Genomic DNA, 15,606 nt, shown 5'->3' on the forward strand with positions numbered 1-15,606 from the left:
GGCCAACACACAGGAGTGGGAGTGAATCCATTTCTGACCTCGTGCTGAGAGAAAAAATCTATGGATCCCCGGGAGCCAAAGCCCAGGGATGAGCACGGTCAGCAGATTGCACCCGTTTCGCACCTAAGAGATTTCACTTGCACGTACCAAAGCAAACACCGCTCGACTCGTTTAAATGCTCAGGTCGTGGATTTGAGGGCGTGTGAGAGAAATATCTAAAGCTTCTATCATCCGAGGAGGAGGACAGTAGGGCACAGATGTGGGTCCAGGCTCCCAGGCATGCGGGCTTCTGACTGCGGGGGGCGGGGGGACACTTTCTCAGATGACAGAGGACAGCATCGTGTCTTATAGCCAGAGGAGCCGGGAAGCTTCAGTTGGGTCCTAAGGGTTTTGAATACAAGCCTCCGATGAGCTGAAGAGAAGCCTGGTGGCCGTGATGCCTTGGTGACCACAATTCATGCCACTCCTGTGCAGGCAGCATTCTGTTCCTCCTTTTGGCTGGCGTGTCCCTGCTGGGTGCCTGGGCCGCAGGAGCCTAACCCTAACCTGCTCCTGATGTCTGGGGACCACAGGAGTGGCCACAGCCCCCCACCTGCCCCCGTCCTCTGATATCTGCAGAGGGGCAGTGACTGAAGCTGTCGGATTTCCTTTTTTTTTTTTTTTTTTTTAATGTTTTACTTATTTTTGAGACAGACAGAGACAGAGCCTAAGCAGGGGAGGGGCAGAGAGAGAGGGAGACACGGTCCGAAGCAGGATCCAGGTTCCGAGCTGTCTTCACAGAGCCTGACGCAGGTCTCGAACTCACAGACCGCGAGATCGTGACCTGAGCCGAAGTCGGACGCTCAACCGACGGAGCCGCCCAGGCGCCCCTGAAGCTGTCGGATTTTTAAAGGCGCATTATCCTGAGCTTCCAAAACAAGGGCTCAGCCATGCTGTCAACATAGAGCCCACCGGGAAAGAAGCAGCTTCCGGATGCGGGAGGGAGAACGGCCGTGGACCACCAAGGAGCCTCGCCTTGGCTCTTGGCTGAGGGGGCACCTAAATATTAATTCTAGTGAAACACTCCATCAGAGTTCAATTGAAAGGAATACGTGCTATCAAAACCATAAGGCAGTACCTAGGGATAGCATCTACGCGGAGCCACGCTTTTGTAACTTTCCTATTTTCAGACTTATTTTCCTAAATGCAGAGTAAAATTCAGTAGCTGGTAACCGCTCGCTGACCTCTGCCCCTGTCCCCACTCACGTCTATTCTCTTTGCCTCCGCGTGGTTTCCCCCACACGGCTCCCCTGGCCGGGGCTTGTCGGCCCGTTCCGCGCGTCCTTCTCCTCTGCCGTGGCCCCCACCAAGGCCTGCCTCGCCCCCTCCCCGCCTGTCTCTGTGGAGCTGGCCCAGGCTCAGGGCTCCCATGGATTTCAGTAGAAGCTCTGGGCTCGGGGAGCCCGGCCAGGACAAAGGAAGTGCAGAGAGAGACTCGAGATTTCTCGGTTGCAGAAGATTTGCTTCTCTCAGATCAAATGCCTCTGGAATGCTAAGTCCAGTGACCGGCTTTAATTTGAGAGGGACGTAGCACGCACGTCGCACCAACCACCAGCCATCATTTCCCTTGCAAACCAGGGTGTAATATTCATGGAATACAAGATGATCCGCTAAAGATCTGATCAGAGCCAGTAGACACACAAACGTGAGCCCCGAGGTCACTAGGAGCTACGTGTGGGTGTGCACACGCGCGTGTCGCAGGCAGGGGAGGGGGCAGGAACATTACAGGAAAGTTTACAGAAAGAACACTCAAAAGGGTAGAAGGAATTAAATCAGAATTTCTTCCAACGTCTCCCTAGTCACCCCGATCCGGCTGAAAGTGCATCGTCAAATATTTAAAAAGAAAATAATGAATCTTACATTGTAGCTTCATGGACTAAAGAGGATTAAAACAGCTGAGCGGACAAAAAGGAGCGAGCCCAAAAAGGCAAAACTCCTAATTAGTTAATACAAAACATGCTGAATCCAATTATGAGAAATCCTGCAGTTTGGATTCGGTATTCTTTCTGAACAGACGAGAACAAATATGTCTTTAAATCAATACTGCATAACCGAGCATTCAAGCTTTACCCAACCGTAACATATGTTTGAAAGGGGGCATTAGAAAGAACCCACGAGCAAAAGTGCTGACCCCGGACTTCGGGTAGAGGTTCGCTGTTATAATTTTCTCAAGCCCCCAAGAGACTGATAAAGAAATCTGAGTAGTTCATTAGCATAAGACTGGCTAAAATCTATTGATTTTTAACTCCATAGAATATTCCGTTTTCATTAGGATCTGCTGAGTTATATCTATTACTGTTCCGGGGCGTCTGCACCCTGGTTAATGGTGAGTCCCCACCGTAATGAGAAGACACCTTGAAGAAAACAGGGAGAACTGTACTTTGCTGTCAGCTATTGTCACAATATTCTGGGAATCTTCCTTCTGAATTCTAGCTTCGTATTTTTAGAAAGTAGCAGAGCATTTAATCCTCAATAATTAGACTTTCCCCAAAAGGACAAACTCATTTATATGACTGTCAACTCAACCCTACCCTTCAACGGCTACACTCAGTGTTTCACTGTAATATTTTACGCAACTTAGTAGAAGTGAGACAAAAGTAAGATAAAAATGTCAAAGCTGTCTTTAAATCTCAGAAGGCTGGTCTAAATTTAGAAAATGCAGTTATATGCAGAAAAGTAGGCACAAAATATATATTTGGCCAACTCTTTTGACAGTATTGGGATACTGAAACCGCAGAATTGGGGAAAGTTCTGCCAGCACAGAGACTGGGTGGGGCAAACCTCCCACCTTTAGATCAAGGGGTCAAGTGTAAAATACCCACCAACTTTCTGTACTGAAGTGTGCGGGGTGGGGGGGGGGCGGGGGTTAGCCAAGAACCTCACCATTTCCTTGTCATTTCTACTTTCTTGTCACTATTTTTTTTTTTTTTGACGTTCAAGGGTCAGTCTTGTGTTATGTTGAGCGTCAGCTTTTGGTTTCTATGCACACACAGTTGTGCACGCACACACTCAAACCGACACGCATTCAGACAGAAAACAATGGATCGCACTCAAACGTGGTTTGTGCAGAAAGACGGAAATCGTAGCCCTTTAAAATGTGGTAAACTGAGGTCTGGGGGTAGGCACGCCCTCTCCAGGGAGCACCTGGAGCCTTGTCCTCCTGTCCCCTGTGTCCCCCAGTCTCTGTACATACTTGTTCACACTGCCCCCCGTAGTGTCCTTTCCAAAGTTCCTGTGAGCTGGGGCACAGTCTCTCCCTCAGCAGGATTCCCTGGCCTTGGGGACATTCCGTGGAGCAGAGATCGGCCCAGGTGTTTGGAGAGCATATGGCACCCATCCTCCTCCTGGAGAACTGGGATGCTGCTCATGAGCAGAGTGGAGGCACCCAGGAGTCTGGCAGCTGGGACGTCAGTTAACCTGGGTCTGACACAAGTTTCCTGAGCTTCTTCCCTTCAAGTGTCCCCCCACAGTGCTATAGTCCACGCTTGGGTCGGCACTCCCACGGGAGGTTTGAAGAGAGGTGCCGGGCCTAGGGCTCTGCACAGCTGATGCTGTCCACAGCAGCCTGGCCACACGGTGGCTTATGGCTGGCCTCTGTCCCCAGCAGTTGGTACCCAGGCCTCTCTGGCTCTGAAGTATTTCCGGGTCCACCCCTGGGAGTGTGGATGGATGCTGTGTCTACCCAATTCTGCACAGCGGTCGCTGGTGGGTTCTCATGGGCCTGGCTGCCATTCTCCTGCCATCAAAGAGACTTCCTCAGTGGCTCTCCTTCCATCTGATCACCTGTCTCAGACACCAGTTATCTGCCTCGTGCTTGACTTGGTCACTAGCAGCAGGACCATCGGGAGAATCAAGGACAGCAATGCCTATAAAAGAGCTGTACAAACCCTAAATTCTCCTAAGAATCTTAGTAGGAATGATGAAAACACAAAGACAAAAAGTATAAATGTTCAAGATGCAATAGAGGGACTACATGGAGGGAGTCCACAGTCCCAAACAGTGACCTCCATCCTTGGACAGCTGTGCTCAATTTTCATGGGTTGCAGCAGCCCTTGCCAGGAGCTTGGAAGGCAGTTTGAAGGCACCTCGTTTCTGATAGGTCTGACTTCCTTGGGAAAGTGAGTCCGTCTTCCCGTAGGAGAGCTGTCCAACGTGCTGCTCCTTCTGGGCCCCACAGGAGAGAGATCATCACTCTGGACCCTGGGGCGGGGGTTAGGACTCACTGGTGGGAAACACCTGATCAGTCAGGTGTTTTGCCTGGGTGGCGCACCATTGACAAAAAGATCCCACTAGAACTCCCGCAAAGCCGCTACCACCTGCTGCTCATGCTTCTTGGCTTCATGTTATGCAGATTGTAGATACTTAATTTCCCTAGAGCTGAAAAGACTTCTCTGAACAGGCTACAGCCTTTCTAAGCAGGTCCTCACCTTGCCATTGACGTCCTACAATATAAAGCTAGATTTCCATGTGACTGGAGCTTGTGAGTCTGCTCAGGGATGTCGAGGTAGAGCCATGAGGCTACTCCATTAACCTTCAGTGGGACCCCCCTGAAGTCAAAGAACCAACAAGAACTTCTTCTAACTAAGCTGCATACCACCCAAAGATTCCATTAAGTTGCTCAGAATTTGTAATTTCATCGTATGAACCCTGCCGTCCCATGGAGTCACAGGCACACGTCAGGCGACCAAAGTGTAGGGGATGTGCCCTAAATTGCCATGCATGGTTGCTAGGTCTAGAAAACAGAGCAATGACTCCCCAGGGAACAGTGAGTGGGGTAGGTAGGAGCTCCCTTCCATAAGAAAGTGGTACCTGTCAGAAATTAGGACACGTCCAAAGGCCTTCTGGCAAATGAGAAGGGCGCATTGAGGTTTCCGTGTTCCAGGCCAAGACCAGAACTTGTGAGATGGCGTCTTGATCACTGTCCATGCTAGAGTTACCTAACGTTAGATGCAGAGGTAAAGATTTCCCTCCAAAATTTACGGAACATTCGATTAGCTTTCTCTATACAAGAACAGGCAAACACCTGAGTATAGAATTTGAGAGACCAGCTTCTCTTTGAGCTCCCTGTGTTCATAAACTCTATGGTCTAGGTTTCCTGTAGGAAATAAAAAAAATGTGAAGAAAAAGAATGTCAGGGAAGGATGATGATAGAAGGGCAGAGAAAACCCAGCAGCAGCGGAGAATTTCATGGAGGAGGAAATCGGGTGCTAAAACCCGCAACCAAAGCGTGGCAGGGACTCGGGCAGTAGACGCAAACCCAAGGCTCAGAGAGGTCTGAGAGGCACACACACGACAGAACCGGGCTGGACCGGACGGAGACTTCGTCTGTGGCCCATGTGCTTAGCAAGGGCCTTGAAGGTGACTGGGTCTGCAGTGCTGTTGTAGGGTTAGCACTGAAAGTCTCTGTTCTGGGAACCCCTCACTACTGGCAGACCAGGCCGACCTGCCCCTCATCCCGCCCTTACTGAGAAGGACTCTGGTGGAGCGGGAAACGCAGCGCTCATGTTTCCTTCTGGGCCACACATCCACTGCAGTGATTAAAGAACTTGCCTGTGGCTCACCGGGCCGCGGTGAACAGTGCCCCCCTCAAATTCATGTCAACCTGGAACTTAGAAGTTCCCATTATTTACAAACAGAGTCTTTGCCGATACAACCAGTTAGGATGATGTTGTGCTGCATTACGGTGGCCCTCGTCCCAGAGCTGTTGTCCTTATGAGAAGAGAAGAGACAGACACACGGGGAAAAGACAGACATGTGCTGATGCAGGCAGAGATTGGGATGATGTGTCCACAAGCCAAGGAGTTCCAAGCATGGCCAGCAGCCACCAGCAGCTGGAGGGAGGAGGGATTCTTCTCTAGAGCCTCCAGATGGAGCATGGCCCTGACAACATCTTCATTTCCAACTGCTAGTCTCCGGAACTGGGAGAGCATACACTTCCCGTTCTTTTAAGCCTCTCGGGTTGTGCTGATTTGTTGTAGCAGCCACGGAAAGTAGAGCCACTATGACTTTTTTGATCTTAACGAACGGCTCGCCCATGTCTTTGTGGTCCCTCTCAGTTGCGTGAAGTAAAAGCAGCTCAGGCTTGAGATGGCGGACACGTTTGACTTGGGTGGCCCGAGGACATAGGAAGGTCCACGCCGGGGCTCACACAAGACTCCTCTTTCCGGGAGTCGTGAGCCAGCCCAGGCGAGCGCACCTGATGGAGGACAGCCGGCCTTTGGTCAACCCTAAGTTTATCCCGCGAGAAGGCATCTCTAATGCTTCCCAAGTCAGGAGGGAGGGGCGTCCGCAGGCACCATCCTGGTTGGCTGTGAGGCTGAACACCTGGTGTCTCACTTGCACTTTTCATCTCACGGGCCTCTGCTTGATACAAAATACGTGGTCAGTCCCCATGGTGTATATCCATGTGTCATCTTATTGAAAACACAAGTTTATTTAAAAAAAAATGGCTGTCACGATTATGGGGCCGGCACGTCTGAAATCCACAGGGTAGGTCTACGGATCTTTTTCTATTTTTTGGATGTCAGTACTTTTACTGTGTCTCCTTATAAGTAAATTATTCGGTTGTGACTTGATTTGCAGCCATGCGTATATACCACATTTCTCTGTTGGGTGATTTTGGTGTTAGTGGACAGTTAATACTGCATAGGGCAGGCAGGCCACGTGGCTGAAAGGTGAGGCAGGAGTTGATTCTACTGTTTTGACACAGAATTCCTTCTCTGGGCAGCCTCAGTAATATGTGAGCAGATCTGGCCACCTTATGCAGAATCCGCTGTCATGAACGTTATGACAGGGAGCCCTTGACGATAGACTCTTGTGACAATGACCCACATAGGAACAGAGACCTGGGCATAATATTCACTTGCTTCCTCTGTCCCTCTTGGAATTCATTGGTTCAAATCCTGACTCTTTAAACCTTGGAAGGATGGGGACCAAAATGAGCTGCCTAGGGACAGCCCGCGTAAATAAAATGAAGCCATACGGTCTGGGGAGGCTTTGTTGATTCAGCGAAGGAGCTTTCTGAGTGTGTGTGTGTGATTGGTGAACGTTCAACTGTGGGGCCTGGAAAAGCAGCCAGCTCTCCAGAAGTGCAGCACGTTGTCTGGCAACCACATGAGGCTTTGGAGAGAAGGGGCTCTCGGGGCACGTAATGGTGAAGCGGGCTGCGGTTCCTCATGCGAGGCTCGCTTCAGACCTGCTAGAAAACCGGTACCTTATTTGCATAGCATCATGCTTGAGATGCTCGGCCAACAGCCCCACGTTTTCTTTATCTTTGCGTGTCCGCACCCGGCCCTGTCCAGGCATTGGGAAGCCCCAGAGTTATTTGCTTTATCTGAGCAAACAGTGATTTCCATTATGAACCTAGTTCAACTCTTCTGAAACCTTGGAAAAGGCACACAGAGTATATTTGGATGTTTATGGCTGCTGTGAGCGGAAGACAGGAGCTTGGTAATGAGTAATTCTGAGCAGCTACTGAAAAATTTTAACAGGCTACTCAGAGAAATGGTAACAGAGACATGGGTCTAGGCTTAGGTTATCCATCTATCATCTATCTATCTCTATCTATCTATTTATCTATCTATCATCAATCTATTTCTACTTATCTTCTTTCTTTCTTTCTTTCTTTCTTTCTTTCTTTCTTTCTTTCTTTTTCTCTTTCTCTATCATCTATCTCTATCTCTTTCTTTCTCTATCATCTATCTATCTATCTATCTACCATCTATCTATCTAGTATCTATCTATCTACCTATCTATCACCTATCTAGTATCTATCTATCTATCTATCTATCTATCATCAATACACACACACTCACACACACACACACACACACACCTACACACCTCTGCAGGTACACCTGTACCTATACCTATACATGTAAGTGATGGAGGTCTAGGTATAGATATGATAGGATTGTAGATATACACTCAGAGAATGGGGGAGAGAAATAGACATCAAATAAACAAAGTTCATTTTGTCAAGCAAACATACTACTTTTCTGAATCCCAAACTTTTCATATATTATTTTATTGAAATTAAATATATTATCAAATGTAGGGAGAAATGAAAGATTAGTACAACTATTTGATACCTGTTGATTGTTTTTATTATATAAGATTATGAGTGACTTAATTATGCAGATCTGTTTTATACATTTTGGGGGTCAATGTCTGGTTCACACACACACAAAAGTAAACAACCAAAAATCAGAGAAATAAATGGCTATTCCCTTTGCTGTTATACGAGGTCAGCATCTCTACTGTTAAGTTGATGTTTATGATATGCAAACTATTAATATTAATTGAAGGCATATGTAAAGAACAATTTTATTTTAATGCACATATAAGTGACTTGTTCCGTGCTTACCAGAAGAGGAAAGTTACATGTAACTTATGTAAACAAACGTATGCCTTGTTTATCCCTTTGAAATTAAATTTTTGCTCACTGAAGCAGAACCAAACTACTGTTTTTGTGGGTAGTTTTTGTTTACCGTCAGGCGTGTGGGTGCACACAGGCCACGGGCCTCATTGCCAAGGCTGTGCTGCAAGGTTCACGTTGCAATATGACGGCTCAACGTTCTGCAAGGATCTTTCAACCAAGAGCCGCACTTGATTCTTCTGTGTTTTGAAGGGACTGGCTTTTGTGTTCAAAACTCTAAAAAAAAAAAAAAGTCTTCTTTTCATTTCAGTAAGCCATACATGTTTTATCTTTTAATTGCCCAAAATGTTAGCACAATTTCATTCTACATAAAGCCAATATTTATCCTAGCATAAATATTATCCAGGGATGTTTGGGGTAATCTATAATGCACAGGCATGCAGCTTCAAGGACGATTAGTACAAGTGTACTTGAAATCTGGCCGCGGATGCTCATGGGCCCCACCTCATTTTTCTTTGCATCTTGCCCTAAAGAATAATGATCCTTACTCCTCAATAGCACTGCATTGCCGGAAAATCTGATGTACTGATGCTAAGGTCCTCTGTTCCAGGAATACTCATTTGCAAGGGTGGTACACATTGGCAGGATGGTCTCAGGGCCTCAAGTGATGTGGGTAAACATACACCTTGGAAAGAAGCTCATTTGAACCCATTTTAAAAAGCAACATGTTAGCTCGTTTTGGGGGGCGGGTCTTCGCTGCTTATTTCATAAAAACATTTCAGGCAAAATTCGCTGTGGCTTGGAGTAGCTCTGCGTCTCTCCCACAGGGCAGGGCAAAATTCAAAGCTCTATGGTAGCCGACGGGAGAACCATCCAGAATATTTCCTTGGCACATCTAGGTCAAACTCTCAAATTTCTTGCCCTGAACCGCTTATGAGTAAAGTAGCTGTGAAACCTTTGTCAAAGAGGAGCGAATGTGTGCACCTGCAGCCCGGCGTGCAGGCACCAGACCCGCAAGGCTGTGCGTCGCCTCTCTGCCCTCCTCTCCTAGCAGCCTGGGACCCCTGGGCTGGAAGGGCAGGTGCCGCGCTGTCTGGCTCAGAGTCCCAAACATCCTGCCTGCCAGGCTCCACTCCACTTACACGTCCCTGTTGGGGCTCTCTGGGGCGTGCGTGGGAGCCTGGAACTTTTCATCAGCAAAATGTCTTTCGCCCTTCTTTCTGCACTTACTTCGAAATTGAATGAAAGGTTTTTGCTGTTATTGGTGTTGTTTGTCTTAGAATTAAGTTTTTTTTATCAGATTGCTCATGTTTGATTCAATAATAAGGCAACAAAGTAATATACAAGATTTAAGCCAAGAATCAAATAGATTCTTAAATTATGTGGAAAACAGACACATATGTGTCCCAAGGTGTTAGCTCTTTCTGGTCTCCATCTACGGCTCCCTGCGAGGGCGTGGCTGCTTTGCCCACACAGGTGGATGGACGGGTTTGGAGATCAGGCAGCAACAGGGTCAAGTCTCAGGAAAACCCCTTGGACTCCAGGTAAACGGGCAGTGGAAGACTTAGCCCCTGGACGCAGCACCCAGTTCTGCAATGTGTCAGTGGAGGGGTTTTCCATGGTGATTGTGGTTTCCTATGTCATGGTATAAAGCCCACTGGTAATCCTCTCATGCCATGGGTAGCAGTCTTCTTGTTTTAAAAAATCATTAAATTCCCACATTTTAAAATTTAAGTGGGAACCCACAGAGTTTGTCTCAAGAAAGCAGCTTGTCAGGAAGTAAGCCTGTGGCCCTCAAGGCTCCATCACGGTCAGTAGACGCACTTCTGGTTTTCAGGTTTTCGTGAGCAGTTTATTTGTATGGGTTAATAGTTCATAACTTTCATTACTTATTACAGATTTTTCAAAGAGCAAAGAAAAATGTGCTTATTTGAAAACAATATTCATTGTTATGTGCTAATCTTATTTACAATTAGTTTTTTAAGCGGGGGGGTGGAGAGAGAGAGAGAGAGAGAGAGAGAGAGAGTGAGTATGAGTCATGGATAGGCAGAGAGAGAGGAAGACTGAGAATCCAAAGCAGGCTCCACACTCAGCACAGAGTCCAATGCAGGGCCAATCTCAGGACCCTGGGATCATGACCAGAGCTGAAATCAAGAGTTGGACACTCAAGGACTGAGCCACCCAGGTGCCCCTACTATTATTTTTTTAATGGAAAAGGATTCCTTGCACCTTGCAGGTACCATTTAGATCATTTGGTCCCTTTCATAAAGTCCAAAATAACAGTTGGGACCTTAGTGACCTTTTTCCTGTATCTTGAAGCAATTCACTATTTTAACATTCCAGGAACAATTTCATCTTTTTTTCACTGTTTCCAACACTGCTTAAAAAAACCCTGAAGCAGTAAGAATGGAAGAACGATGAGATCAGCTGGGAAAAGTTGAAAAACAATGTAATAAACCACTATTACTTCATCCATGTGTGTGCGTGTGAGTGTGTGTGCGAATGTGTGTGCGCTGTCCAAAATATTGGGTCACTTTTCCAGAAGATATAAAACTGATTCAAGATACTTTCTCTGTAGTTCATTTTTAGTTTCACTAAACATGTTTAAGGATTCAGAATTTTCCAGATTCTGCCTAAAGTGGTAGACAGTAAAGCAATAAAAGGGAATATGTTTCATAATCACACAAACTAGAGAGTTAATATAAAGGCACTGGGGCGCCTGGGTGACTCAGTCTGTTGAGCTCTCAACTCTTGATCTCAGCTCAGGTCACGATTTCATGGTTTGTAAGATCAAACCCTGCGTAGGGTTCTGTGCTGATGGCTCAGAGCCTGCTTAGGATTCTCTGTCTCCCCAGCTCAATATATATATATATATATATATATATATGCACACACACACACACACACATATATACACACAGATGTCAGCTCTCTGAGATCTCAGAACGTGCTCTGATTCTTCACTGTCCTAAATACATTTTCTCAAGCTGAGAATCAATACATGAGCCATGTATGTCTATGTATGTTCATATGTATGTCCACAGACAAAGAGGACATCTGCTGCTTTCCCCAGGTTAGCCACTGAAGGAGAGCACAGCCAACTGGGACCAGAACGTGTAGCATCCTGTTCTGCAAAATGAAAACATTATGGAATCTTTGTGACAGTTCAAATGATGCTTGTCCACAATTCATTTAGTATTTTTCTTACCTGGACAAAAGGTGGGCATGCACACAAAACAATTGGAAGGAAATAGATGCTGTAAAAATGAAAAAAAGTCATTGGATTTATTCTGTCAATTAATGATTATAAAACTGAAAATGAAAATTACTTACAATTATGGGGCAAAGAAGATGGCTGTCTCACTCTCCAAGAAAGTGAGGAGCGGTCAAAAATTAAAAAAAAAAATCAAAGCACCCCTTAAAGTGTGCTTTCAAGATGCAAACAAGAGGGCAGAACAAGGAACACTGTTAAGTGAGGGAGAATCTAGGGAGTATTTACGATCTGAAGTCAGATCTTACAGGGAGGTTTCATTCCGGATTTGTACAAGAAGGCTTATGAGCAGAGAGTGTGTTCGTAGGACTTTACCCATTTCGTTCACTTAGACCTTGAAGCTCGGAAAACATGGAATCAAAATGTGAATTTGTTATGTGAAAATTCTTTTTTTTTTTTTTTTTGGTTAATGGAAAAAAGTGTTAAGTAACTTTTGATATCAGAAAAATAAAACTCTTAATATTCTCTTTGCAGCAAATATAAAATATCAGTGGTTTGGCCATATTTTTTTAATGTTTGTTTATTTTTGAGAGACAGATAGAGCGTGAATGAGGGAGGGGCAGAGAGAGAGGGAGACAAAATCCTGAGCAGGCTCCAGACTCTGAGCTGTCAGCACAGTGCCCGAAGTGGGGCTCGAACTCATAAACCACGAGATCATGACCTGAGCCAAAGTTGGAGGCTCAACCCACTGAGCCACCTAGTTGCCCAGTGCTTTGGCCATCTTAAGTTAAAGGTCCTTTATCATAAAACATATGTTTTTAAACTTGACTCAAATTGAGTATATAATCCCTACAACTTCTCTCTATATCAATAAGAGTGTAGTGAAATTAACAAACACCAGACTATATTGATAATTTATCATTTGTAGTCTGTGGTTTTTAGAAGCAGTGCATGCATCTGATATATGTCACCTCGTTGGTTTATTGTTGCAGTGTGCAACGCAGCAAAATACAAAACACGTGCTCAGTGAGCACTCACTCATGTGGTCAAGACAGCAGCTAAAGATCAGGTTTCAAAACTGACATTTAACTATTCTGCAAGCATCAACATGGCATCATAATGTGCCATCAAGGCAACTTTTTATGCTGAAAAAGAAGGAAAGACTATTATCTGTAACCTTGTATAGGAAATGCAACTCTTCAAGTGCAAATCAAAAAATAAAACCTGTCTATTTACTATTCAATTACGCATAGGATTTTCAGTGTTTGTTATATTGAGAAAAAAAGCTCTTTTGTGTTGGGAAAGTAACATTTCAAAACATAATCGGTAGAAACACACACCAGGATAATGTCTTGTCCTTTTATGCCAGCACAGAGTTGGGAACACACTGGGGGGGGCGGGGGGTTATAGACATCACAGGTAAAATGCAAAAGTGTATCATAAAGAAATCTTTCCTTGCGATTGAAAATTCTTCACATCGTACATTATTTATAAAATGGCTTAAAATATGAACAAATTAAAAAAAAAGGAAAAGGGTCTGTTGAACCAAGATGATAAAGGATGATAACTGTTCTTCTTGAGTGTGTGAGTCAGGGTTCTCCAGAGCAGCAATGAGATATATGTTCTATCTACCTATCTATCTTCCTACCTATCATCTATCTATCTATTATCTATCTATCAATCTATCTATCTATCCATCTTTCTATCTGCCTATCATCTATCATCTATCTATCCATCCACTTATCTATCTATCCATCTATTATCTATCTATCTTTCTATCATCTATCATCTATCTATCCATCTATCTATTATCTATCTATCTATCTATCTATCCGTCTTTCTATCTGCCTATCATCTATCATCTATGTATCCATCCACTTATCTATCTATCCATCTATTATCTATCTTTCTATCATCTATTATCTATCTATCCATCTATCTATTATCTATCTATCTATCTATCTATCCATCCATCTATCTGTCCTTCTGTCTACCTGCCTATCATCTATCATCTATCTATCCATCCACTTGTCTGTCTATCTACCTATCATCTATTTATCTATCATCTATCTATCCATCCATCTTTCCATCCATCTGTCCATCTGTCTCTATCCATCTATCTGAATTTCTATCTTCCTATTTATTATCTATATATCTATCTATCCACCTATCTATCTATCCTTGTATAAAAATATTTATTCCAATAAATTGGCTCCTACGATTATGGGAGAGTTCCAAGATCTTCAGCCAGTAAGCTGGAAGCCTAGGAGAGCCAGCAGCCTAGTTCCAGTCCAAGTTTGAAGGGCTGAGAAGCAGCAGATCCCACGGGGTGAGTTCCAGTCTGGGTCTAAGTCTGAAGGCAGGAGAAGACTGATGTCCCAGCTTGAAGATCATCAGGCAGAGACCGTTCTCCGTCGTTCAGCTTGTTGTTCTTTTCAGGTGTCCAACACATGGTATGAGGCCTACCCACACTGGGGATAATAGTCTATACTTACTCAGTCTACTGATTTAAATATTAACCTCATCCAGAGACCTACTCACGGACACACTCAAAATAATGTTTAGCCAAATTTCTGGGTGTCCCATGGCCCAGTCAAGTCAACAGGTAAAATAGAGGCTCTCACTAAGGGTTCATGGCATCTGAAAAGGGAAACTTCAAGGTCTGTTCAGTGGTTTCAGGACACTCTGCCCCTAAAATCACATGCACTGGAACAGGAGGTATGTAGAACAGGCATTAGAAATTTACATTTAACTTTACATTTAAATTTACATTTAACTTTACAGCCATAACCCACTGGAGTGTGTAGCTTACCTGCCAATTTACAGGGGACTAAGGCTGAGGGACATTCGGTCAAGGCACAATGGAACTCACCTCACGGAGGACATAAAATTAATGAGTGTGAATGTGGCCCATACGACAGCAATTCAAAGTTATTGGAACAAAGCCCAGTCCCAAATGGGTACTCAATAAATATCTGTGAGAAGGAGAAGTGGAATGGAAGGAAAGAAGGAAGAGGGGAGTTAGGGAGGCAGGCAAGAAGGGAGGGAGGAAGATGGGGAACCAGGTGGACCTTGGATAAGATGAACTTGGTCATTGGGTAAAGGGAATACCCTTGAGTCTTGGGTCAGGAAGACGTAAAATTATTCAAAATAATTATCCAGCAGGTAGCAGATTTGAACACTCATTCTTGCAAGGGAACTAGGCTGGGAGTAGAATATCAATTAGCATACAGCAGGCTTAGAAGAGATAAAGGCATGTGGGCATTCCTGTCTTGTGTGCAACACAACGCCAGGTCCTGTGCCTCCCCTCAGAGACTGGAGTCCCGTGCCTGCCTGAAGATATGCATGGAGTGTGGGTGGGCCTCGGCCTCCATGGGTCTCCACAACCCTCCTCTGCATCTTCAGCACTCGGATGTGGCCAGAGAAGACGGCCCAAGCCCTGCCTTCCTCACTTCCCCCTGACTGTTATTACAACAGCTCTGAGGCCTGGTCCCCAACCTTTGAGCCTGCTCCTGCCCCTGGACCAGGCCGTCGGTCCTCCTCATCGTCTCCCTCCCAGTGTTTCCATCTTGTTCTCACGTGTCGTGACTCCAGTCGTTCTTCCACACATTTTCATTCAAGATTTGCTCACCCTCCTCTGGCTTTCTGTTACTCTGCAGGGAATTCCTGCCATCTGTCAACTCTTTTTACTTTGGTTTGCTAACAAAACAAAGCCCCACATGTCACTTTGAGGAGCCTCAACTAGAGTCTTCAATTCCCAGACCATGGGGGCCAGAGGCTGTCTGGACGGGGCAGGCTGGGGTGCTGAGCTGAATGCTCCTGTGGTTACCGGAAAGGTCATGACAGCTGTCTGGGCGTTTTGAGTGAGGCCAATGCAGTGGCACGTCAGAGTCAAGAGGCTGTACCGAAGAATAACTCAGGGTCAGAATTCAAGGCCGGGGTTGAGACACACTTTCTGAGAATTAAGTAAGCCCCCAGC

Source organism: Panthera uncia, assembly GCF_023721935.1.
Source record: "Panthera uncia isolate 11264 chromosome A1 unlocalized genomic scaffold, Puncia_PCG_1.0 HiC_scaffold_17, whole genome shotgun sequence".
Taxonomy (NCBI): domain Eukaryota; kingdom Metazoa; phylum Chordata; class Mammalia; order Carnivora; family Felidae; genus Panthera; species Panthera uncia.